Source organism: Pieris napi, chromosome 20 (assembly GCF_905475465.1).
Source record: "Pieris napi chromosome 20, ilPieNapi1.2, whole genome shotgun sequence".
Lineage (NCBI taxonomy): Eukaryota > Metazoa > Arthropoda > Insecta > Lepidoptera > Pieridae > Pieris > Pieris napi.
This window is the reverse complement of record NC_062253.1, coordinates 11,068,689-11,095,498: the sequence shown is the minus strand read 5'-3', so window position 1 is coordinate 11,095,498 and position 26,810 is coordinate 11,068,689. Positions and strand designations below refer to the sequence as shown.

Genomic DNA, 26,810 nt, shown 5'->3' with positions numbered 1-26,810 from the left:
AGTGTCTCGACAGCGCGTGTCTATTCTTCTCTCGGCATTGTCGCGCGAAATGAGGGACCGATATCTTTATTTGAATTGAAAATACCTTTTTCTCAACTGAGGTACTTTCATCTCCGACCCAGCCTTACTTCGTTAAGTATTTATTGTTTTTAATTTATATCAAACATTCATATTCTCAATCATATTATAAACATGAATTATTATAAAACCTCTTTCTCGCGAACATGCAGATCTTTGATACTATTTCCTGGCATGGATTATGAAAAAATGAAAAATACCTAGAATTCCAAGCATCCAATAATCGTTTTATAAGCACTCACTTTTAAGAAAATTATCAATAATAAGACTCACCACTGCACAGATAATTCATATTTAGATTTTGTTTATATTTAAATTTACTCTAGTTAGGTCTTAGACATTAAAAACGCAAAAATAAGGTACCAAAGCTTTAAGTACAATTGTACTAAAAATTGTACAGTACAAAGTACACATAAATTTAAATATTTAATTTTCTAACTTGGGAGATATGAAGCCACACGGAGCGGTGCGCTGTCGATAGCCGAACTTTCCACTTTCCTAGCGGTTTCCCGTTTCCGAACTCATTACCGCTAAAAATAAACTTTATGAAAGGATTCACTGGCCCCACTTATTTGAGGGACTTTTCAACTCTTCATCTCTACGATACTCGATCTCAAAACTGTGAACTTATCGAGAACTCTGACGGACTTTTATAATTTACTTACGACTGGGAAACATTTACGAATCATCCACAGCGGAAGGATGATGATTCGTAACTGTTTCACACTTCATCTAGGCTAAAATAAACTTTTGAAATATAATGTTAACAATTTAGATATCTAATAGTGTTGAACGTTAGAGGCCGTTGATACACAATACACAATTTCTATTAAAACATTTTTTTAACATATATTTTATATTCCTCACACAAAAAGGCACACAATTTTCAGGGATCAGGGAATAATTGATATTGGAACAATGGGAGAGGTAAGACTGGTAATCTTAATATAAAATTTTGAATATGAAATTTGTTGTGCGAGTTGAGTGGATTCGAGAATGGTTTTATTTAAAATTTCGAAATATTTAATGTGCATCCAGTCAAGCAACGCAAAAGAGACAAAAAGCGATCGGCTTTGTCAATAATTATGCACTACCCTACCCAAAAACGCACAATACACTCACTATAAAGTTATACATTGAGGACGTAACTATTGACTTATATAATTAACAAAAAAAAGTATAAATCAAAATAATAATGCTTCTAACATAAACCGAGTAAAACTCAATAGTGACAGTAACTCAATTATGTCAGTGGCTTTGTTGATATTGATTAGTACTTGTAACAAACATAAAAATAGCGGGGCGTCGACGGTGAACACTTGGCCCTGGTTTTGTAAGAGTATTGTCTTTACAACACAAGTTAATTTAAACATTTTTTAGATCTTAAATCTCAAATATCCTGTTCAGAAACGGAATACATAAGAAATATTAGGATGTTATATGTATTTGTGGCTAGGACTATTACCGGAGTGCCATTGAACGGAATCCAAACATGATGAATGACTCGATATAATATTTCAAACAAAATATATTGCCTAGTGTTTTCCTTAAGCGTTGGTATTTCATAGAGACAAGGAAATATACTTAACGCTTTTGTAAGACGCATTATTTCTGATCCATTTAAAAGTTCACGAGACTATTGATCTGCTAACCGTTTTATAACAAATTTACGTTTAAATAATATTAATGATATAGTTAACAGGTGTTTTACAATTATTTTTTCCTGGATAGATGCGACGAAACATCACTCTACAATACGGAGTTCTGTTTGTGGAAAACTGTGTACATTATGAAATTCGAGGTTTTTAGAAAATGTTATTACACCGACACAATTTTCGTTCAGTTGCAACGAGTTGAACAGTAGTGTAGTTGTTTTGTTTCTCTCATTTTGCCGCAGCCTGAGTGATTCTTTGGCAGCGTATATGGGTCAAGGGCACAGCAAACTTTACAACGGCACAATAAAAATCAAAAAATCACACGAAACCTTTCTCTGACTCGAATGTTGACTTTTAAACCGAATATTCAGATTAAGGTGAACCGCGGAATCATATAAGTGCGTATATTTCGTAAAACAAATGAAATATCCAACAAAATTAAACACACAATTTAAAATTTAAACCAATCGCCATAACTTCGTCCAACCACAAACTACTTATATTAGGATACTTTTTAACAGATGTGAATATTTTATTTATAATTATTCATGCAGAAAAACAGGTGTTTAAGGTTGTTTTGAGGCAAACTTTCACTGTATTACCTTGAGACAAAACTGGAGAAGTTACGTTAACCCACGCAATAAATTCTACAAATTCATGTGATCTTGAGTGTGTGAGTGAGTGGAAGATGGAAACACGAAGAATGTGAGCTATTTCGTGTTTATTACTCAGTGTTAATGTTTAATTCGCAAACATTATAGCCCATTCGGACAAATTATTTGTTTAACGCACCTACGTTTTATAGGCGAAAAGTAATTTAAGTAACAAATACAAATTTAAGAAGGCGATGGTACCTTCACATGCAATTTTCTTACTAAGCAATATTAATATAGAACGACAGTCAAAATATTAACTCAAACCGTTTCATCTTAGGTATGAAATATAAATCATATTTTTAATAGAGATGTATCGATACATAAAGCCTCGTCTTTCAGTCAAATGAATGATAACTTCAATAATGAAGATTATATGTTTCATAATAAAAGACACATTGGCATAGTAACGCGTCGTCTACGCCGTAGAGGTCATGGTGGTGACCGTTTCGAATACTTTCACTAAGGAAAATAACATTATTTATATAATCGCGCAGACATTCTGGCATTAAGATTTTACGTAAAAAATGTATTAAACTTATATAATATATTTAACATTGGTGTCGAGACCCTTGGTCCGTGGGTTTCCTAACGCTATAATTAGGGAAAATTTAAGGAAATATCAAAAAGGTTAGTCGACATCACAGGAAACCGAAGAGCTGGCAGCTACCTCGGACAAAGATTTAGTCTAGCTATTCAAAGGGGGAACGCTGCCAGTATCTTCGGAACCTTGCCTCAAGGAACTCCTTTTAATAATATATTTTAGTTATTATATTTTAAGGTTAGTTATTGTTTTTATGGTTCTTTTTTGTATTTATAAGCTAGGTTAAATTATAAATTATTGTTTTTTACATAAATAATAGTTGGAATTTCTTTTGCATTTAAAAACGAGGCGACGATAACATAATAAATATTGGTGGTAAATACTTTATGTAGCACATGCTTAATTCCCATCTTCCATTGTCTGTATTCAATGAATAAATCATACGAATTATAATGATTTCATTTTACTGCTGGTACTCTTGGCCGTTAAAAATTAAAACATTCTCACGCTGATTCGAAATAACAGTCTTGTAAAACGTAGTTAAATTTTATTAATAATAATAATGGATAGAACTCGACCATAGTGACAAATGCTGCATTTATCTCTGTATAAATGGTAATTATTTTTATTTTAATCAAATAAACTTTTATAGTTAAACTAAGCAAAGATATGTAAGTGCTTTTATATGTATATACGTACTACATATCCGTGCAAAACTTTACAAACAAAACTAATAAATAAAATAGTCAACAATGCGACCGGATAACCGGATCAGTGGATGAGCTACATTTATGATCTATTTATGATCCTTGGATCGCCATCATTCATCTTGTACTTAATTAACTACCCTCGTAACTCGAACAGATTGAGTTCTTGTCTTTATGAATCGATCCGTCAATAAAAAAGGTCCCTTTTGAACCGCGTATGCGATACACAAGTTTTATGATGAAATCACGCTTTATACCTTGTAATGAGAGAGGAATTTCAGTTACGGGTCTGTGAACCTTTTTGATTTTGAATTGATTTATTTTTTTTATGATAATACGGAACGGAAATAGTATTAATATTTGATTCACAATAGTTTGACGTAGGTAACGTTTTATTTGAGCGATCGTGAATATTGTGGAGTAAAACTATTGTATCGTAAACCGAAGGGTAGATGAATGCATAAACTTATAGTTTTACCGTCAGGGCTCACCCGGGCCTCTGATATTGATGTGCCTTCATTACTCGAAGTATTTTTTTATATTGCAGATGAAAAATTATTTCAGACAAAATCTTCTTTCTATTCCCTTTTCAAATTTACAAAATAAAGAATTATTATTTAAATAAGTGTTTGTGTATTTGTGTCTGTGCCTTTTATACATTTTGCCCCGCATTTAATACAATTACTAATAAGAGTTCAAAAGACATATGAGTACACAAATTTTCTCATAAAATCCTGATTATTCATTTAACTAGTCCATTGCGCATGCAATACTTGTTAGTTAAGCTTATTTGAAACAACGGCAATTCGCAGCAGCAATAAAAAAATCTTAATAAAATTGTAAGTTTACTGTAAATTAAAGCCTCGGAGGTTTTTCAGCCATTGTTCCGAAAGTGGACAATAAAAGTGCTTTGTGTTCACGACGAATAAGTGGTTTGAAAAATGTGAAAGCAAAACATAACTTGACGGTAACTTTGTTTGAGTTGCCTTTGACTTCGTCGACAATGCACTTGCACTTTTGTAAAATTTGTCAATGGATTACGTTTTAAAGCGAGCCGAACCGTGCACCCTCCTTGTCGCACATGACAGGGCTTGCGATACCTTCATAACTAGTCTAGTCGACAAGTTGAAAATGGAACAAAATAGAGATACTGCTCTTAAAATTATGTGCGATAGCTCATTGGATCCGGAATGACGTCTAGAAAAATGTGCTAAAAGCGTGTATTAGCACATAAAAAATTGCAAAAGTTATAGACCATTAAAGATGAAAAAAAAATGGCATTTAGTTTTTTGCCAATATTTAATAAACTATTAATATTTAAGAAATTTCAAATAAAGATACTGAAAGAGGAGGAATTTTCCAATAAAAAACTCCTGACTCCCAGAACTCTATCTCCATTATTTATAATGTTAATTTAACGCTGAAAATAGGTCTACGGGTGACATTTTTAGGATTCGCGCGTGGCGTCAAAAGCGACTACGGCACATTAATTAGTTTATTTAAGGTATTGAATATTTTTTTTTAAATTTGAAAAAATTATGGTGTGTTCTATAATTAATTTATTCCCGTTGAAAATTTTACTTAAAGTAAATTTTTCAACAAGTTAAATAATTGTTAACTAACGAAATTTTCTCGAACGTCTTAATTGTAAGTGAAAAAAAATGTTTAAATAATGGTCGTAAAAATATTTCGCTTCGTAGAGCCTTTCTTACATACATACTTAACAAGATCGTGCCATAAAAGTTAATAAAATATTTATACTTTGTTTATAACAATTTTTTTACTTAAACAAAAACTTAAAAATCCATGTAATGATGTTAAAATTTTTTTTTTTTTTTAAATCATCATATAATCGTTTTTTTATTAATACAAGATATTTATTGATTTGCAAAAAAAAAATTCCCGCCATTTGTTGATAAATTTTTTTTAAACAAATTGATTAAATCAATATTTTTTTTTAAAAATTAACACAACTTTATTACATTAAAAATTTTATGATTTTTTAAAAAAAATTTTTTCCTTAATAACAATTTTTAATTGTTTATAATAGTTTTTTTTTTAATTTTCTATTGTTTAAATAATTAGTTAAGAAATTTTTTTTTTACTAAAAATCATAATTGACAGTCCTCTATAAAGTAACAGAAATTTTTTTTTTTAATCCACAATTCTATTGTTTATTAACTTACCAATTTGTTATAAACAAATATTCAACTTTTGTTTATTTTTTTTCTAAAACTTCTAAAATTAACAAAAACAACCATATATAACAAAGTATTGAAAATTTTTTTTTTAATTTTAAATAAAAGTAATATTCATGATAATCAAAAAAATTACAAAAAAAATGTTTCAACGGGAATAAATTAATTATAGTGTTCAGAACACACCATATTTTTTTTCAAATTTAAAAACAAATATTCAATACCTTAAATAAATTAATAATTAATGTGCCGTAGTCGCTTGTGACGCCACGCGCGAATCCTAAAAATGTCACCCGCAGACCTATTTTCAGCGTTAAATTAACATTATAAATAATGGAGATAGAGTTCTGGAAGTCAGGAGTTTTTTTATTGGAAATTTCCTCCTCTTTCAGTATCTTTATTTGAAATTTCTTAAATATTAATAGTTTATTAAATATTGGCAAAAAACTAAATGCCATTTTTTTTTCATCTTTAATGGTCTATAACTTTTGCAATTTTTTATGTGCTAATACACGCTTTTAGCACATTTTTCTAGACGTCATTCCGGATCCAATGAGCTATCGCACATAATTTTAAGAGCAGTATCTCTAATTTGTTCCATTTTCAACTTGTCGACTAGACTAAACATGAAAATTCCTAATTTAACGTGTACGTCACATTTCTTTCCCCGTCTAAAATACATTATTGATATAAATTGGGATAGAGTAATAGAAATGTAATAAATCCGTGCAAGTATGTTACGAGACGTCGGGCAGGATTCGAACCTGCGATTGATTGATGGTGCTCGCTTCGATCGAGACTCTTTCCAATATTCGAAGCTACTCTAAAATGTTCCTGACTTTTATCTTTAAACTTTTATTGCTCCGGAATACGTAATGTACAATACAGAATATGAAATGTATGATCAAATTCTTCCTACATATTTGATTTGTATAATTTATTAAGAATGTAAATGCTATATTTTCGAATATATCTTAATATATTTTGTCTGTGAAAGAGAAAGATGAATCATTCGATGATGATATGTAATTTTTTATAGTTCAGTATAGAATGTACGCATATTTAGTGCATTTACCTTATTTATTTGAAATCTTTAAAATTTCATAGTAGAAAATTTTTTTATGATATATGAAGGTATAATGTTCTTAAAAGTTTATTACACTTAGTAAAAACAAAAATAACTAAAAGTTTCACGGTACAAAGTGTCATCCATCAAACTACTTCAGGGAGCTGACATGGAATTTTGTCAAGACACATTCTCTAAGGGAGTTGTTAGAAAACAACTTTACGCTCTTTAATTATACGTACTTTAGTTTACGTATTTTATGCGTTATAACATGTTTTTCTAATTAAAGGATATCGGTGCAATATGCATATTAACGTAAAAGGAAAATGTAAATAATTAAGAAACCCATTCTCCATACAAACAAATTGAGGTATAATGTTTAAAAAATGTTTAAAACAAAATGAATAAATAATTTGTAAATTCATTCATACTAGACGATGGTGCAACGCCGCATATTGGCGTGTTTTAAGATGGTCAAATGTGTGTTAATATTTCAAGAAATCTCAACTACACCTAATGTGTGCCTATGATAAATGTATCTTTGTAATAAATTCAATAGGTTCGCGTTTGATTAAATTTGGTTAACTCACGTTATTAAGCTTAATATAAGAACCACGGGTATCATCATATGATCTTGTGATCTTACATTCCTAGGTGTGCGGCGCGGTGCGGCGCGCGACAAGCTATGAACTACAGCTGTCGGCGACATCAAAGAATTTTATGCATTGTTCAAAACAATTGTTTGTTAAAATAGTATAACCTATCACAACAAATGAGTCGATCTACTTTATGTTGCATGTAGGACGATTATTTTGTCTATGGAAATTATTATTCTATGACTTACGAGTTCTTGTTAAATAAAACGTAATCATCTTTAGAATAAAATCAAATACAATATTAAGTTAAGAAACTTACTGTTGTTGTCCGAGAAGGTATTTACTTATTTTTGCGATATTTCGATTTAACGGTTAACTTTTAGTTATATCTAAGAAAATTATAATTATTCACATTTATTTGTACCTATAGTTCATTGGTGTTTCTACCCTAGGTTCTTAAGCTACTACCACTATTATCACATCACTTATTAATTCATATTGTGTTTTTAAAAATCACAATAGACTTCCACAAAATATAAAAAGTGCAAACAGCCTGGCAATATTTAAATTAAGACTAAAAGACCATCTCTTGAGTGATCCCAGTTATCTACGTAAATGAAAGTCCACCTAAGTTCTACTTCGCTAGTTCATCCTTGAAGCTTCAATGACCCACGCCGTGATAAATTGTATCTTTAGTATATAAGTTCTCATGTAAGTGACTATTGTCTGTTATAAGAATAAATGTTTTTAAACCTAACTCAAAGCTATTTATAAAAAAAACACAAACGGCGACGTCTCTTCTAAAAATTGTCAATGGGGACTATCCATTGTATTCTTTCTACATACAATATGTTGTTTGTTGTGAAAACCTAATAACATTATTGTGCAGTTAAACAGCTTAACAGATTTAATTCTAATTTTGAAAATAGTTTAATATCGTTGAGCTTTTGTCCGTTATCATGGCCACGGGACCTAAAAAACAAATTATAATCAACGTTTGTACCTTGAGGTATTTCCTAAAAAAATAATTTTAATTTCGTCATAAGCGTTTTCATAGAACGGGTAAAGGTTATATGAATAAATAATAGTTTCGATACCGAGCAACCTACGCTTTTTCACAATAATACCAGTATTTTTTGTTCATTACCATTTTCAGCCTAAATTAGGAATTATTTTTCACTTTTTAGTTTGATGTGCTTTAAAATCGTGTTTTTTTATTTTTTTTTTAATTTAATTTAATTTAAAAAAAAATATTTTTTATTTTTTAGTTAATTTTTTTTTTTCGGATTATTGCATTGTCATCGATCTTTGACAGGTGCGCAATATTTGAATTAAATCTGTCCGTTAAAAGTGGGTCAAAATCGAGTCCGAAGGAGTCGGTTACATACATACAGGTGAAGCTAATATAAAGCGTGTAAAAAGAATATATTGTCATAAAAAACATTTTTTTGTATAGTAATACAGTGTAACTACAACTTAGCTCGTGATTAGAAATGATCAAAGACCAACCAATCGAAGCTAAAAAATATTTTTACTCTTCAGTCATTTTGTTATTTTGTTAAGACTGTGCGTGACAAAGCTCTAACTATTCCGTGTTCCGGCTCGTTTACTTAGCATTTGATCTCGTTTCGCAAACGGAATGAGGGCAGAAAACAAAAAGCGGAATATTTCCGTAAGACACCCGTCGCGATACTCATAATGAACTCTATTAATAACAAACATGACGCTTTATCTATAGAGAATATTTTTAAATTGCTGTTGCTCGGATAGATCGCTTAAACACTGATTTATTTTAAGCAAGTGGCTTTCTAATTGTGCTAATTTTAATCGTGTTTTGTTCTATTAATCGCCTTGATGGTTTGCGCATTGTTTTCCGGCTGTAATTTAAGACGAAGTGAACCACTACAATTCATCATTTTATTATGTTCAATAGCAACTTAATTTCTGAATAAAATAATAAAATGTAACAGAAATGTTGCTCAAGAGCATTGATACTGGCTATTTTTTTTCATAGAACAAACGGCAGCATAGGGAAAACGGGCAGGAGGCTCACCTGATGTTAAGTGATACCGCCGCCCATGGACACTCTCAATGCCAGAGGGCTCGCGAGTGCGTTAGCGGCTGTTTAATAATTGGTACGCTCTTTTCTTGAAGGAGCCTAAGTCGAATTGGTTCGGAAATAGTGGTGCGCGGCAAACACTACCTTAAAAAACGCTCAGTTGTGGAACGACGGACGTAGAGGTGATATGTTTATTTAGTGTATTAATTTAGTTAAGGAATTATTTAATCGACAATTTTAAGCTACAAATGAATTTTTTTCTTATATTTTTAGATTTTCGCCCTAGCAAGGGAATTGAACCAGAGAACTTATAATCTGAAGTTAACCATTCTAACCACATTGCGTCTACAATGCGGCAAGGTGTTTGTGAAGGCCTCTTATTAAATTAGTGTAATAATTTAGCAAAAATTCCTTCGCTCGTAACCGTCCTAATGATAAACATTAATCTTGAATGATGTCATTAACTTTGCCGTACCCAGGTACACTCAGCCAGAGAAATGTTTTTACCTAAACAAATATACATATTATTCTAGAATTTTTCTTTATATGTGGGCAATTAACCTATAAAAATACATAACCTAATTTATTTATTACTTTGGTGTATTTGTAACCGGCAGAGAGCAAAAGAGCAGTTGGGTCATTCAAAATTAGGTGAGAAGACACTCTACTTGTATCAGAACAATATGATTCGCATATATCACCAATCATTTTGAATAAGGCGATCTAAAAGATAATTTGTAAAGTAGATCATTTTTATTCATAAAAAATATGCTATGAGTTATGATTTATGTAACACACATAATCCGAATTAACAAGACGGCTTTAACGCATTCAAGATAAAAATAACCTTCTTTATGAATTTCGCTGATGAAAAAAAGAATGTTTTTATACAATTATTGTTCAGTGTGTGTGTATTAATAGTAAGATTATAAGGCTAAAGAGTTAATTTTAACGGGCTTATCTCTATAACTACTGGTTCAAATTAAAAAAATATTTTTGTCTTGGTTAATCCATTTATAAAGCAAAGCCAAAAGTTAAAAAATCCACCATCACTTTACGTTTAAGTAAACCCGGATCCACTATATGGATGGTGTGAACTTTATAATATAATATGAACTTTATTTTAAATAATATCATTTTTTTTACAGAACTGGACGTTTGGCCACAATCCCAGCTGATGTAAAGTTACATGTGTCCTAATGGAGGACACGTCTGTCCAGGAGATGCCTGTTGAACCGCGACTAGTTAAGCTTTTAATAAGTTTATCACGATTTTCAACACCACGCATCTGTTAACTATCTCCAACTTAAAAAAACTCGAATTGTTATTTTTAACGATAACTTTGCTCACCGGAAGCGTAATGTTTATTTCCACAAATAGAACATTGACTCATGACTGTAACACTTAACAATACTACGTAAATTATGATCAACTATAAATTTTGTTTAATGTCGTCCATTCTATTGTCTTAGTTTGCGATTGACGCTCGTAAAATCCGTTACTCCTCTGATATATTGTTTAAGTTTCTGCTCACGGCCTTTTTTATTTCTTACATATTGTAACGTAAAGCGATAGTGAATTGTTTCCACGCGGTTTGGCGTGGAAGTTTACATTAATTATTAATACACATTATAGAAGCTCATTTTACACTATGATAGCACGAACGCGGTCGCGAATAAATCTAATGTACGCATAGTAACAATAATAATTAATGATCCCAAAATACGCACGTTTATTTATAAAGCAATTATAGCTCACGCAGCTTCGTACCGCGGTGCTGCAACATTTATTTTCCACTTAATTCAGCCCTTGTTCCTGTAGAATTATTTAAATCATTAGAATATAATATTGTTATGTTGATACGCCTTTACGTAAATATTAGATATACACTTAGGGTGAGATCTATAGTGCGCACTTGGACTTTGCTCAGACTTTACTTACGAAAAAGACTAAGGTTAAACTATGATTTAGTATATTTATAGACATTTTAACGGTGAGATTAAGCTAAGCTCAAGCTAAGACAGAAATTGATGTTTCATTTCATGCAATACCTTCTTTATTATCCTTTAAAAAAGTAAAGAATGGTTGTAGTTAAGTCTGAGCAAAGTCTAAGTGCGCACTATAGATCTCACCCTTAAAGGCGCGAGATTAGGCTTCTTATTATATGTATATCGTTTGTCAATAATTAAAGATATCTGTAGGTAATAATATTATTATTACTGTAGGTAAATGAAATAATTTCAAGAGGTTCCAAAAATCTCACAACATTTTTACTTTTTATTTGATACTGTAATACTGAAATAATAATGTACATTCGTAATTATTGAGTAGTATTTCACAAAAAATATTTAATAATGATATAAATATTATCACTATATAGTGATTAATATATGGACTTTTAAAAAATAATATGTATCACCCAAATTGTTGGATAAGTACACGAGTAGAAATTATAATATTATAAATTGATATACATATACAACTTTTAAAAAAGGTAAACGATAATTATATTTGGTATTTCGCAGTTAATTATAATAAGTTAAAAATAACCGAGAAATGCTAAATATACTGCATTATTTACTCGGTGTTTTATGCATTAGAATTCTTAATTTTGTTTTGTCCTGAATTTTTAACCCAATTCAACATGAACAGAGGTTTTTCGGTCAAGTATAGGTAGATAAAAACTTATAACACACTACGACTCTTCTACATATAGTTTAGACATAAATCAAAATATTTAACCTTCCTTCTAAGTTCGTTGCAAAGTTATATTGCCGTTATAACTTTATAATGAGTTGATTATAAGTACAAGTTTAATTTAGACAAGTAACTTTACTCGTTAATCTGTACATAAATCACACTTACATTACCTATACAAGCAAAACTTTTGTTCTAAGATGTTTATTCCTGAAATACACTTTTATGTATGTGCAACTTAATATATTAGAAGTAAAAGACCTAGGGGTTCATTTAAATGTGGAATTAAATTTTCGGGATAACATAAAAATAATTTGTAGAAAAGCTTATAGGAATTTAGGAGTTTTTCAGGAGGAGGTTTTTCAAATATAAAAGCGATAATATCACTGTATAATGCAGTTGTTAGGAGCCACTTGGAATGTAACTCTATGATTTGGGCCCCACAAGAAAGAAAAAATCTCTAATGGTGGAGCGTATTCAAAATAAATTTACGAGATACATTTACATGAGGTTGTATAGAGTGTACCCATTTTACCGAGTAATGTATCCAACTGTGTTTGTCTTGGGTATGGTAGGATACAACAAGTTAAAGGTAAGGAGGGACCTTACTATCACATTATATTTTTTTAAGGTCCTTAGAGATGAAATATATAATGCGGAAAAGTTGGAGAGACTGGGGCTGCGTGTGCCAAAAACCCACACTCGGCGTGGTAAGCGGTCGGAACTGCTTGCAGAAGAGAGAGAAGAGAAGAGAAGCACCATTTACGCGTGTCTTGCGCACCCGAAACACTATTGCTTGTGAGACGGATATATTTAGTTGCACAGCGGCTGAATTCCCAAGAGTTGCATTATTTATAAAAAGGTTTAGATTTTAAGTTTTTACTTGTTATGTTTATATTATGTTTTTAATTTAGTTTTCTATTGTATTAGTATTAAGTTACTGTAAAAATAGGAAAATAAATAAATAAATTTTACATTTTAATGAAGCACCAAAGGGATTTAGAAGTGATTACTTCCATATCAATGAATCATATTTATGCAATAGATTAAACATTAAACATGGAGATAATTTAGAAAAAAACATTTTTAAATTATAATTACGTCAAGCAGTTAAAAGTATTGTTTATTAATGTAAAGTTAAATGATGTATTGAATAAGATTACTTAGAATTCCTCAACAAAGTATGAACAGCGAAGTGCAAAATATATAAGTTTATGACGGTTCGCGTTTCTTAGAAAGCTCATGCGAGTTTCGCGAACTAATAGCTATTTCGAAGCAGGTATTTCTTTGTGGTGAAAATAGACCGGGCCTGCAGGAATAGCACAGGATATTACTAAGAACTATCAACACACAAGTACTAGGGTTCAACGTATTACCTGAATTTTTGTTGAAAATCGTACTTTTACTTCCGTTCGTAATTGTATATTTATTTAAAAATGGACCCTGATTAATTTATAAGTATAATATTTATCAATAAATCCGAAAAAGGTCCCAAAGTCAAATTCCACCCATAATAATCTCACCATAACTTATAAACATCAGAGACCTGATTTCGTGTCAATGTCATCATGATTCGTGACATCTGTCAACCTTCGAACTTTTCTTTGAGTCGCAATATTAAATATTTATCACACCTCTTCAAATATAATAAGAAAGGCACAATACGAATTTTATATGTGGCCTCTCTGCGGCTTCAATTTTCCTTTTATTAAACCTACATAATATCATAATGTACATACAATCCCATGCAGATAAGGAAGTGTAATGAGTATTCCTTTGAAACGGCACCATCCATTTTGTAATGGAAGGCGAACCCAGACGGTAAACTTGTATATGTTATCAAAGAACCTATACAATTTTTGCTATTATTATTTTGGAAGAGAATAATTTCACTATTACAATAACGACAATCTCAGGAGTATCTTGAGAGCGTCTTGCATTAATTTATTTCTTAACAAGTTTAAAAATATTCCATGTACGAGAAAAGAAGCTTATTTCAAATATTTTAAACGTCGTAGAAACACCGTAGAATAAGATTGAAACTGCAAGAATTTGTAAGCGCAATCAATAACATTCTTAGAAACATTCCGATGCGCAGCGGCGTTCGATTGCTTCGGTGCCACCCAGGGAAGACGCGTTGTTATCTATGCACTAAGGCATTTCCTCATTTCGATTTCTTCTCGCTCACCTACTCAATACTTAATGTAATGTACAAATTATAGTATTTACCTTTTCAATCTATATTCGACCGTGGTATTAAAGTAGCAATGTGTTAGCGGTAAACAAACGCGAAAAGCCTCTACACAAATTCCATCCTACTTTCAATAGAATCTCTCATTTAGTGAGATTCGCAGAGCTATGAATTTCATTGAAAACCCAATATTTGATATTAGCTCGCTTTACCATTAATACGCTTTGAATATGGACAGAAAATATCAATAAATTGTATCGATTTGTTATGTATTTGGTAAGGTAAGTAAATAAGTAATGTTATCTGTTACATAGTTCAATGTGACACATTTTTCTATAGAATATAAAATATTCTTATCCGAATAACTCTTCTTTCTACAACTATATTTTTGTTTGTGAATGATCTAAATTTAAATGTACATAAGCAAAATCTTCGCGATGTAAACCAACAATTAAAGTAGAAAACCATTTCGATATAAAAAACAAGAATAGTAGTAAACCCAGATGTTGGTGTCAAAGCAAGTGATTTAAAATTCCGCTGTGATTAAAGCGATGACAACGCTAAGAGCAAAGAATAACAACGATTAAATCGTATTCGAGCGTCGCTTTCAAACCACTACCGACAATTTATGACTAAACAAATGTTTTAAGCACTTCAGCCCCCAGTGCCTGACAGCGTGAGACTGACACTTTCAACACCAGTAAAACATAATGCATACGGATAGATACATGTTCATACATATTAATGAAAGCAAAACACGCATTTAGGGGAAACAAAAAGGTATTGTGATTTTTAAGCACATGAGATATATATCTGTGTAGGTATATTTTTAATGTTTTTGGTTTTCTATATTTACTTCACGTGACACTTTGTATGGAACGAAATTTGTGGCTGACACGCGAAATAGATTTCAGATCTTACACATTACAATTACGCACAAATAACTTAAAACAGTTGTGTAAATTCCCAGTTCGAACTCAGGATCCTAAGCTACAACACGAACACTATTATTGGGCGCATCATTCGTGATAAAGTTTATACTTATTTACTGCTGACGTAATGATTAGCCAAATTCATTGGTGCAGTCTTAATGCATATCACATTTATACAGTCATAAAATCAGATTGCGGCAATTTTATCAAAGAGCTGCAGTACTGTGCAGCCACATAGTAACTCGTTGACCTGGTATAACCCAATACGGTCTCCAGAGTAAACATGACTGGCCGAAACCTGCAGCTGAAGCAAAGGCTTTGTCCAACATATACGAGTACGTCTACCAATATATTTCATGTTTATCGCTTAGTACAATAGGAAGTACACACTTTCTTGAAGCAATAATAAAATATTGAATGTTATATAATATTATTGTTTGTTAGAGAAAATATAAAATCGACCGTATATTATATATTAAAGCTAGATTTAACTTAAGAATTTATTTTGAGCCATTAATATATAATCAAAAGTATTAAAAACTGTTAGTGCTTCATCATATTTGAAATTGTTATGATTTATACATACATACATTAATATTTACTGATTAACGAACTCAATTACAAGCCTGCACTAGAGTAATATGGAGTCGAATCAAATGTTAAAATTAACAGTATCACGGAAGTGGAAGTGCAAATAATAAAACACAGATACCCCGTCGTCGATTACACTAATTAATATTTTATTGTCACAAAAAATATATATTAGGTACAGTAGTAATACCGGTCACTATAAATTCCTGCATCTGTTTGATTGATAATGTCTTCATAGGTGGGTTGGTGCCTAACATTTTACAGATTGTAAGCGGGTAGTTTTCTACGTTGTTTTCCTTGAGTAGTGTTAACTGCGCAATATGTGTTAGCAACCTTAGAGTTAAAATTGTACGCTTCGCTACTATGCTAACCTACTGTATATCGCACTACACGCGAGGCTTTGCTGCATAAAGTGTGAATGGTATAATGATGTAATGATGCGCCGTGCACCGACGGGAGTTGATTATAACGCATGACTACTCAAACGATCACTAATACGCGCTAGGCCCATTCATTAACCGCTTTGTGTTTGCCGCAAATACACATATTGCTTTCCAATTTTAAGGCTTTTACTGAATTTCTTCATAGTTGTCATTTCCAAGCTACAGATATCTCTGATTTGATTTGATTAAACTTTGTAAAAATACATAAAAAATATTTGCAAGTTATCTTTACAATTTTGAATTTAGTTCGATAATTTAAAGTGCAACATATTATTATATAACCGATTATAATCTTTTTAATGACGCCCGAGTGAAATATAATAATTCAAATGTATTCAATTCAGCAATCATAGCCGCACGCCTCTCGAAATTGCTTCGTTAAGCAACATTGAAGCGCCGAATTCATTCCGTATAACGTAGGTGACAAAAACAATAGACAGAATTTAATTTCCTGCTGAGCGAATTATCATTTTTATCCCTCGGATATTGTGCTCCAAGAGCTGGATTTTAAACATTTTACATTAAAATGTGATAGAAATTGATTCAAATTCTAATATTATTTAGCAATAAAGAAATAACGATGCGAATAAAATAACCGTCATAATACATGTCATATTCACTTTTAATAAAGAACGAAATTAACCGTGGTATTGTTTTATTAATAATAATTCTGTAGTTTGTGTCCATTTCGTTCCGTCTTTTTCTTCCTCTTTTCTGCATTGGATGAGTTTATTATACTCACAATTTTTCATGGAATTTTTAATATTATTGTTTGCCAGCTCTCGGTCTATCGATGGAATGCAATTTTTATTCCAGTTTTAATGTAAGATTCGTTTAGAGTTGAAAGGGCCGGTTTTTAATCTGGAGCCTATTTCCTTATTGCATTATGGCGGTTTTTATTAAATTTAATCGGTTCTTTTAAACGAATTTTTGAAAAGATGACCGTTACTGACTCCCGAATTGAAATTCTGACAGTGTTGTGATATTAATGGAAAATACAAAAGCCTTTTATCATTTAGAGTTTTAAAATGTTGATCAAAGTAATATAATTTAATTAGCTTCATCGCGCGTGACTACTTTATAATCGAATATTATGGCTATGAAAAAGTGTTTATTTGTTGGGTAACTTAAAAGCGTTCAACCTATTTTGTAAAAATCTGAAACAGCGACTCTCGAGATATTTGTAGTATCATTAGAACATTTTAAAGGGTTTTCTTTTTATTTACCACGTTTTTAATACATACATTTTCAATATATTTATTTTCAATACACCAACTTACGAAGGTAAGTAGACAGCATTAGGTATTAGGGGCCCAGAAAAACTTAAATAAAAAATGTGAGGAGACATAAGAAGGCAGAGTAGAGTGAAGTGACCTCTGAGTGTGCTCACCCGAGGATTTATCGTCCGACTGTAATGAGACGTCTACCATCGAGTCACAATATTATCGTTAAATTCAAATATTCAGTCAAAGGTAAGATGAGAAAGCAATAATGTGATGAGTGAAGAAAACATTTTGTTGCTTTCCATGATCACTATCACGCAAAAATTACTAGATAGTTACTTTCGTACGCTAGTACACAAAATGGCTACTTTTGTGTTTACCAAAACCTACAAACGTATTCAACATAAAATATTTCCATGAAAACATCTTAGCTCTGCCCATGGGCTGGTATCCACTCGGGACCCTTTCCTTATCAATTGTATTGTGTATATGTGTTATTATAACATAAATACCTGAATTTTTGACGTATGAAAAGACGCGATAAAAAATCTTTATAAAGATTAATGCTACACCGGAGAGAGCCTACCCATCTTTTATTGTTTACTGGTAATGTGCACTCTCACGATTTATAAAATGATAAAATGTTAGTAAATTTTATATTTTTGGGCACCTAAATGTTATACGTTACTGCAGTATTTTGCTATTACTTCAAAGGCCTAAGTGCTGCCTTCATTTATATTTTAACGGGCGTCTCCGAGTCAATAAAGAACACATAAATAAGTCGATGTGGTAAAGTGATATTTATTGCTCGCGATGCGGTTAATTTAATAGTATATTACAGTAACCCGTCTGTGGATTAGAATAGCTAATATTTAATTATCAAAAAGAGATTTTAATATGTAAAAAAATACGGCCGGCAGGCCTTCTACGAAACGTCGACGTAAATGTTTTACAATATTTTTTTTTTGAAATATCACGAAATCGTACCCACTTACATTGTTTAAGGATGATTTCAATCTAAATCAACTTAATTAATAAACATAAAAATTCAATACTGACCTGGCTCAGCATTGGCAGTAGAGAAAATTACAAATACTTAAAGTTTTTGAACAAAACGTTAGAGAGTATCAAGAATTCCTTAGACTTAATTTTTTCCTTAACTCACTCATCACGATTTCAATCGTATTTTAATTAATTATTCTCGACGCAATCTTAAAAAAAACATATAATTTTACTTTAATAATTAATAAACAAATAAACAAATTAACGGTATAGCGGCATAAATAGTATTTATAGATTTGGAAATTTAATTATTAATAACAAGTTCTAATATGTAAACGCTATAAATATCGGTGCAATGAAAGAAACAATGAACTTAAGACCACATAACTTTCCAAACTTTGAAACAAAAACAAATGAATCCCATTCTATACTTTTTAATTAAGGCTTAGAATACTTCAAAGAGCGTGTCTCACATAACTCTGCACATAAGCTTACCTTTTATTGGCCTTACATGAAACTAGACCTTTTGAAAGAGATACATAAATAGAATATAACAAAATACACACAATTGTAAAATGTAAAGGTACCTTCAAACAAAGCGCGTTAGGCGGTTGGGTAATTTTAATGCGAAGATTAGTGAATTCGGGCGTACTTATTAAGTAGAGTTACTCTTGTCCAAATTGTGTTTAATACTTGAGATTGAATTTGAATTAAACCTTATTGTATCTTTGGAATTATAGTTGAACATGATGATTTGCTGTGGTCAAACAATTGAAACATTCATCAAATGTTAATTACAACTCGTTCTTAACTTTTAGTTACGATAATACCTGCAAAGTAGTGATATAATAAAATACTTTCCACTAAAAATTACGTTTCAGTAGACATATTACCAAGACCTGGTACATGATAAATATTGTTAAAATATATTAAGCTATAAGAAGTTAAGACAGCGAGGCTTAATATTGGCTTAAAAATAATGACATTTTTAAAACATTCTTGAAATAAACCAAATGAGAAACAAAAGCCTATATAGAAAATTCCGGCGGTTTTATATAATTACGACAACTTGATTCGGTCACCTCAAATAAAATGATTTAATTACTGAACATTTCACCTTTGTAATTAATATTTTGAATGAAGGAACCGCTTATTTCGTCTGTGACTTTTTACGTCGAAACCTTAAATAACTATACCATGAACTTTATTTTCAGTTTATTAACTTAATATAAATAAGATAACTATGAAAATATTTCTTATCATTAAACGCAACTGTTTTTGGTCGCCAAATGTTGACGAAAAAACAGCTTGGTTCGATTCGTCCAGGAAGCACCAAATATCGACTCTTAAGGTCTAATAATACACCGCTAATGTGGCCGCGCAAACGGCGCACTCAATTATCCCGGTTGGCTGCACCCTCCATGCCGCCGGGAACGCCCTGTATCCTTTATTTTTATCCTACCATAATTGGATAAACATGATGTATTAATACTCCACTGACTCTAAATAAACCCTTGCCGTAATGCTTTATCTTTTACAGTTCTACACAAGAAATATGAAACCATTTATGTCCACGCATTAGAAAACGAATCGGGGTCTGCGGTTAAAAGGTGAACAGAAAGGCCTTTGCTCATATTTAAACCCCATGAACCTTCGTCTGATAAACAAATATGGGAGGAAATGGAAGCAGAACGAAATTTCATTGTAATTTGTTACCAAATTACCAAAGGAGGTCCAGCTCAAAATAACAAATTGAAATTTAAAAAAAAAGCTTTTAGTTTTTATTTTTATTTTGGTATTGTAATAGTTTTCCTTACTAGGGTTGCTTTGAAGAAATCGCTTGTTAGCGACAAGGCTGGTCATTGCTTCCTTAATTTATGTTATATGAATGTATGTAGTACCTAAGATGTAATGAAATCAAGTGTTGATAAATAAAAATAAATAAATATTAAAACATCTACCCCGAAAAGGTATTGTAATGCTAAGTTGCAGAAGTTATTGTGATTCCTAAACCAGATATCACATAGACCGATATCACTACTACCTGTAATATCTATTTGAAAAGCTAATTCCAAACCACCGATTTAGATTTAAATCTAAGCACTCAAGTATTGACCAGTGATAAAATAACTAACATAATAGAACTAGACGTAGAAAGAAAAAAGTTCTGCTCGGCTCTCTTTTAATATATATATCATATGAAATTGACGTTTTGTTGTACTGGCCACTTTGATCTCAAATCCTCTTTTGTTAGGAATTCCGAACTCAATTTTTTACAGCGTGCATTTCGAAAACCATGATTTATTTCATTTTTCCGTTTAAATTTTTCTTTGCGTCACTCTATTTATGTTTGTGAGCAGTGTTGGCCTAGTGGCTTCAGCGTGCGACTCTCATACCTGAAGTCGTAGGTTCGATCCCCGGCTGTGCACCAATGGACTTTCTTTCTATGTGCGCATTTAACATTTGCTCGAACGGTGAAGGAAAACATCGTGAGGAAACCAGTTTGCCTTAGACACAAAAATTCGACGGCGTGTGTCAGGCACTGGAGGATGATCACCTATTGGATTTAAAAATGATCATGAAACAGATTCAGAAATCTAAAGCCAAGGCCTAAAAGAGGTTGTAGCGCCACTGATTTTTTTTTCACTCTATCTATAAAATGGAAAACATGAAATATCGCGTTATTTACGAGTAGGAATTCCACTATGGCAACACTGGTGCAGAAACGTCTCGAAGGATTATTGATGTGTATGGCGGCGGTGTCGCAAAAGAAAACACACACAATAAAAGAAATTAACTGCCTACTTGGAAGGAGGTTTTTATAGTCCAAATTATTAATTTTTAAGCAAGAAACCCTGAAACTGATATGCTTCTACGGTATCAAACTATGGGGTTGCCCTAACAAAATAACGTTGAAATTATACAAATATTCCCGAAAAAGGTACTCCTAGACATAGAAAATTCCTGCCTTGGTACGCCCGCAATGTACAGAAAGCGTCGATAAAGAAATTAACGCCAAATCCTACCAACAGAGACTTCTTCATCACGTGAATGTCAAACTCAAAAGAACCACGCCTTTGGACCTAGTGTATTCAAAGCAACTACATGTATGTGTAGTTCTAATAAAACTAGTAAACACTGGGAAAACAGTTCTTTAAAGACACTAGTGGGTACACTTTAAATTAAAAAAACAGTATTTTATATTACAATCTAACTGTTTATAAGCTTGAATAGGCTAGTTATAGTAGAATTAAAACTAAAAAGAACATCAGAAATAAATGGCTGGCCATGCGCCGCGCTCAGAAACCGCTGCTACTTGCGGTAACAAGTTGTGCTAGAATATGTGTATGTTTACTACCTAATATATTTATTAATTTCAACCAATCACTTTACTCTTTTATGTTTACATTTTTTCTTACTACATGGTAAATGCATGCTCTTATTCCGACATACCTGCTGCTGATAAGGTCTTGTTATTTTATTGTTGTCTCATTGTTTCAGTATATCAAGTGGAGTCCTACAATTACCATATAAACCAAAAACTTGGCCATTTAAAAGGGTTTAGCCGAATTTTTTGCTAGTTCTTCTGACCCGCTCTACGCCCTCGATTTGAGAACAGGTAGTAACTGAAAATTTAGAACCTTCTATTTTTTTATTCAAAATTGACGTTTAAAAGTGTACACAGTTACCAATATTATTAAGTGTCGTAATTAAGTTGTTTTGTATTTACAAGCAAGAGCGATTTACATAACTATTGTAATTATTTACATATGTATAAAATACATGAATGTAAAATGGTAATAAATATAATAACTTCACAAGGATATTAGCATTAAATTGCATAATAGCCAATCTTAAAATTTAATCCAAGGATTGAAATATTGTTGAACGTGAGAAATCTCGCGAGCCAATGGCGGCGGGTTCCGGTGGTCACTTGTCATCGAGGCGTGAAATCCTGTAAGGTGCTTGTGGCAGCTCGAGTGCTTTCCCAATCTCCGGATATGCTTCTTTTGCACGAAACATGTGTAAAATCGGTTATAACTTTTTTTACATTTGAAGAGACATTTTAAATTTTGATCATCCGCACGAATCCTAGAACATCAAGTAGATATTCCCAACACCATAATAACGTATATTTTACGATGCGTAGGTGTAGGTTACATATGTATAATTAAATAAAACACGATACCGGAAACAGAGGACAATCGTGTATTTCCCCAGGGAAATAGCTCGTGTCAGTCCCCGACAGCACCGCTCCGGGCTCTACCATCAGTTAATTTGACCATAAAACATAAAATAATCACGGTTAATGAATGTGCGATTAATGAAATTCATTTCGTTTACTGTGCTGGGTCACGAATTGCCGTCTTGCTTTAATACTTTTTAACAAATTGATCACTATATATATATTTAGTTACAAAGCAAAAAAATCTAATAAAGAACATAAAGTAATATACACATTTCTACTATGTATTATGAGGATTTTCTTATTTTGTTGTATATCTACGAAACTTACTACGACCTATTATTTTTTATTATCATCAACGTAACCTATTGCTACGTCGTAGCACTGTACAGTCAAAAGGCTGTAGATAATTATGTGGCTCTACAGTGGACGCAAGAAATTATGTATATAAACATAATAAATAACTTATTTCTTTTTCTCAATTACGCTTACATTTCACGTGGAATTTTAAGTATGTTTTCTTATACTTATTTATTATATATAGTTAGTATTGTTTACATTTAACAAAATAAGTAGCAATGATTCCCATAATTGTCTTAAGATACATACCTACGGTGTTTCCTGAAGTACACACACACCAGTAACACACTCACATCTCAGTAAAGACACGATACACTAGACCTAGTCACCAGGTCACCTAGTCACACAGAACTGGTTTCCGATATACAAACGTTGCAGGAGACGCGCGCCTTGACGCGACACCGGCTCGGGACTGCCGGAGGTAAGTCCGGGGGACGCATTCTCTGCCCTCCCTCTCGCCTCTCCAAAGCTTCGATACTGTTTTAGGATGAACATCATACATAATTTTTCAATGAACTATGAACTGAATTCGCAATTAACCAAGTTTTGATGGAGTGTAAAACGTGTTCGGGAAATGTGTTAACTTTATTAAATGTAAAATAAACTGACAATTGAAACCTTCGAAAACTGTCAGTTTATGTAAAATTTGAAAAAACTAAACCTTATTATAACGATATAGAAACGATTATTATTAATTGTATGTTCCATTTGGCCAGATGGTAATAGTAATTTCATATAGAAATAACAGAACCCTTTTTCCATTAGAACGTTATTACGAAGCAAAAACGAGGTAGCAGGCTAAAAAAGCCAGCACGTTCTTGTTTTATTAGGAAATTGAAGATCAACTCGGAGTTCAGAGAAACTAGAACTTAAAGTGGATATAAAAATGAATAAGAGATGTAAAATTGTTGGAAGCCTGACGTCGCACTTCATTTGTGCCGTTTTACTTCATTTCATGTTTTAATGTCGTTTTACCTCACCACAAGGCACAACTTACCAAGATTCCGTAAACTTCATTGTGATAACATAACTACGGCCACATATCGTGAGGTATCAATTGGGCTATTCTTAAAGGTTTTTTACCTTCGTTCGCACATTATTCGTATCTAATTGACGTTACATACTAAATATATTTATTTTTACCCTGTAGAAAATTAATTAAACTTTTCCAGATGTTTATAATAACATAGTGAACATAGACCAGCTTTGTGATATTAGACGAACTGTAAGTAGGTGTTCCAATTACATAAGTGCGTCGCACTTCTGTATCTACTTTGATAATTATCTTTATGGAGTGTCTATTGTCTTAATATGCACTGAAAGGTTGGATGATAATTATAATATTGTAAATGCAACAGAATTGTATTTGTTTACGCCGGTTCTATAGTAATTGTTTTTATAAATTTTGACACAGATACTTCGATAGGAATTGTTAATTATCGTTAATAATGTTGAGTCACTTAAACCATTTGATTTGTTCCCAGGGATTGCGTTTTTTTATAAACTACACAGATATACTAAAAAACCTCTAACATATTTTGTTACTATGATCAGTATCGTCGTCAATCTATATCTGTTGAATTACAATACTGATATATCGTGTAATTAGTCGTTAAAAAAATATAATATTTCTATACTTTGCTGTATAATGTCGAAAGTGATCTCTTTTGAAACATGATTGAAATGAGTTGAACTTTGAATATTATCTCGGATTATTATCTCTCATCAGCGCTATATGTATGACCGTTACACATACATTATTTATTATGTTTCATATGTGCGAGTAATGAGTATGCAGATACGACGTCACTCTCGTATTCATTAATCATATGAAATTTAGCTTGAGTCTTTACTTGTTTTTACCTGCCAAACAAATTAGAATTTGAAATTATTTACTTCTCTTTAATAGGATTTGACATACATTTGAACATTGGAACGGTTTGGTCGAAGTTTAATTGATATCTTTGCGCCTTCTTAGAAGCGGCAATGTACTACTATTAGAACATCCAACTTTGGAGATTATGCAATAATTACGCGTTACAAATGAAATTAAATATTGGTATTACGAAACGGATATTTGATAAGCGGTTACGCACCAAATTTCAATCGAAAATGTAATTACTTTGGAACTTGTAATTTAGACAATATTTTAAAAATACGAGACGTAGTGAGGTTGATTTTTTAATCCATAATAGTTTTAAAGCAATTTCTAACAATGTTTGCAATGGTTTTTATTTATTTTTATAATAAATATCTCAGACTGCTCTCTTTCCAAACAAAAATTATTTTATAACGTAAGTATGTAACGGATATCCAAGAAAATATAATGCCCTGAAACAAATAAAATATGAAATCTCTATTTTACAATCGAGTGTCAAAGAAGATTCACACCCGAATAGGTTTGCGAATAAATCAAATACAAGTCAGATGATGCAGAATACTCTTGTTTGGCGTCAGGCGGTGGGGCAGCGGGCAGCGGGGAGCAGAGCGGAGCGCACTAGTTCAAAAACTATGAAACACTGCCAAGGAGAAATGTTCACAAGATATATGATCCGTGTTGTTTGAATTTTAAACGGATTCGATTTCATTTTTGTCAAATTTATTCTGTTAGAATTCACATAAAACCAAAAGGCGTTTACTAACATTATACTTTTCTTATCAAAATAGTATGAACAACAAATATTTTAATTAAGTATAAAAATTTCGATAGAACGGCAAGATCCCGCGAAGTTTTACTGAAAACGATTTTCATTTTATACGTTGTTGGAAACTTGAAAATTCTAAGACTTTACGTACACTTCACTGAGGATTTGGGAGATGTTTAATGTATAGTCACGTCAGGTTCTTTGCCAAAAAACAAGCATTATAAAGTCTGAGTATAAATAAAAGTGTCTACGTCCAACGTTTGTGGGCTGTATAAAATTCGTCAATATCTTAAAACGTTTTTACATATAAAGGCATTCAAATATACTAAGTTATATTGGTAAGTCTTCAGCTTAACAATTAAGCAAAATAATCAATATATGGGATACTAAATACTACTACTTTTTTCTCTATTATTCAGCGTATACAACACAAGTAACAATAATAGTGGAGCAGTCTCTAAAGTTTTAAATTATTCATTAAACTTGCGTGCCCTCTAATAATTGCATGGCACAAGTAATGATAGTTCATAAGGTATTACTATCCTTATAATTTATGGAGAAATAATTAGTACTTTCGATTTATATATTTTTATATTTTATATATTGCCATATGGGAGCTATATTACGTTCACATGTTGTTAATATAAAAGGTAAAACTTTCTGTAAAGGTAACTAAAAACAATAAATGCTTCTAGACCAAACGAATTAAATCTTGAATAAGCTAAACACGTGTAAAACTTTATATACCGAAGCCACATAAATAATCGTTTAGATTTCCTGTTACATGTAATATTGTTTCGTAATTATGTCCGCTAAGTGCGGACGTGGTCGAAACTTACGATGTTGTACTCAATGAAAACTTAAAGGCGCTCGTAAAACTTGCGGTTACTTTAAACTAGGTAACGACCAATGTTATACGTTACGTAATGGATGTAGTTGGGAGTTATTTTTATATTCTATTCATTGAAATGATTTATTTCAATG

The 26,810-nt window shown here is 31.7% G+C and overlaps 1 protein-coding gene across 6 annotated transcripts in view; it reads right to left on the bottom strand.

Moving 5' to 3' along the window:
* The window catches only part of LOC125059562 (zwei Ig domain protein zig-8-like), a 159,462-nt gene extending 135,879 nt beyond the window's left edge, over nucleotides 1-23,583 (bottom strand). For all 6 annotated transcript variants that reach the window (XM_047664037.1, XM_047664038.1, XM_047664039.1 and 3 more), the window contains exon 1: nucleotides 23,431-23,583. The gene's annotated coding sequence lies outside the window, so the exon portion shown is untranslated. The remainder of the gene's footprint in view (nucleotides 1-23,430) is intronic.
* Between the last annotated feature and the right edge of the window lie 3,227 nt (nucleotides 23,584-26,810).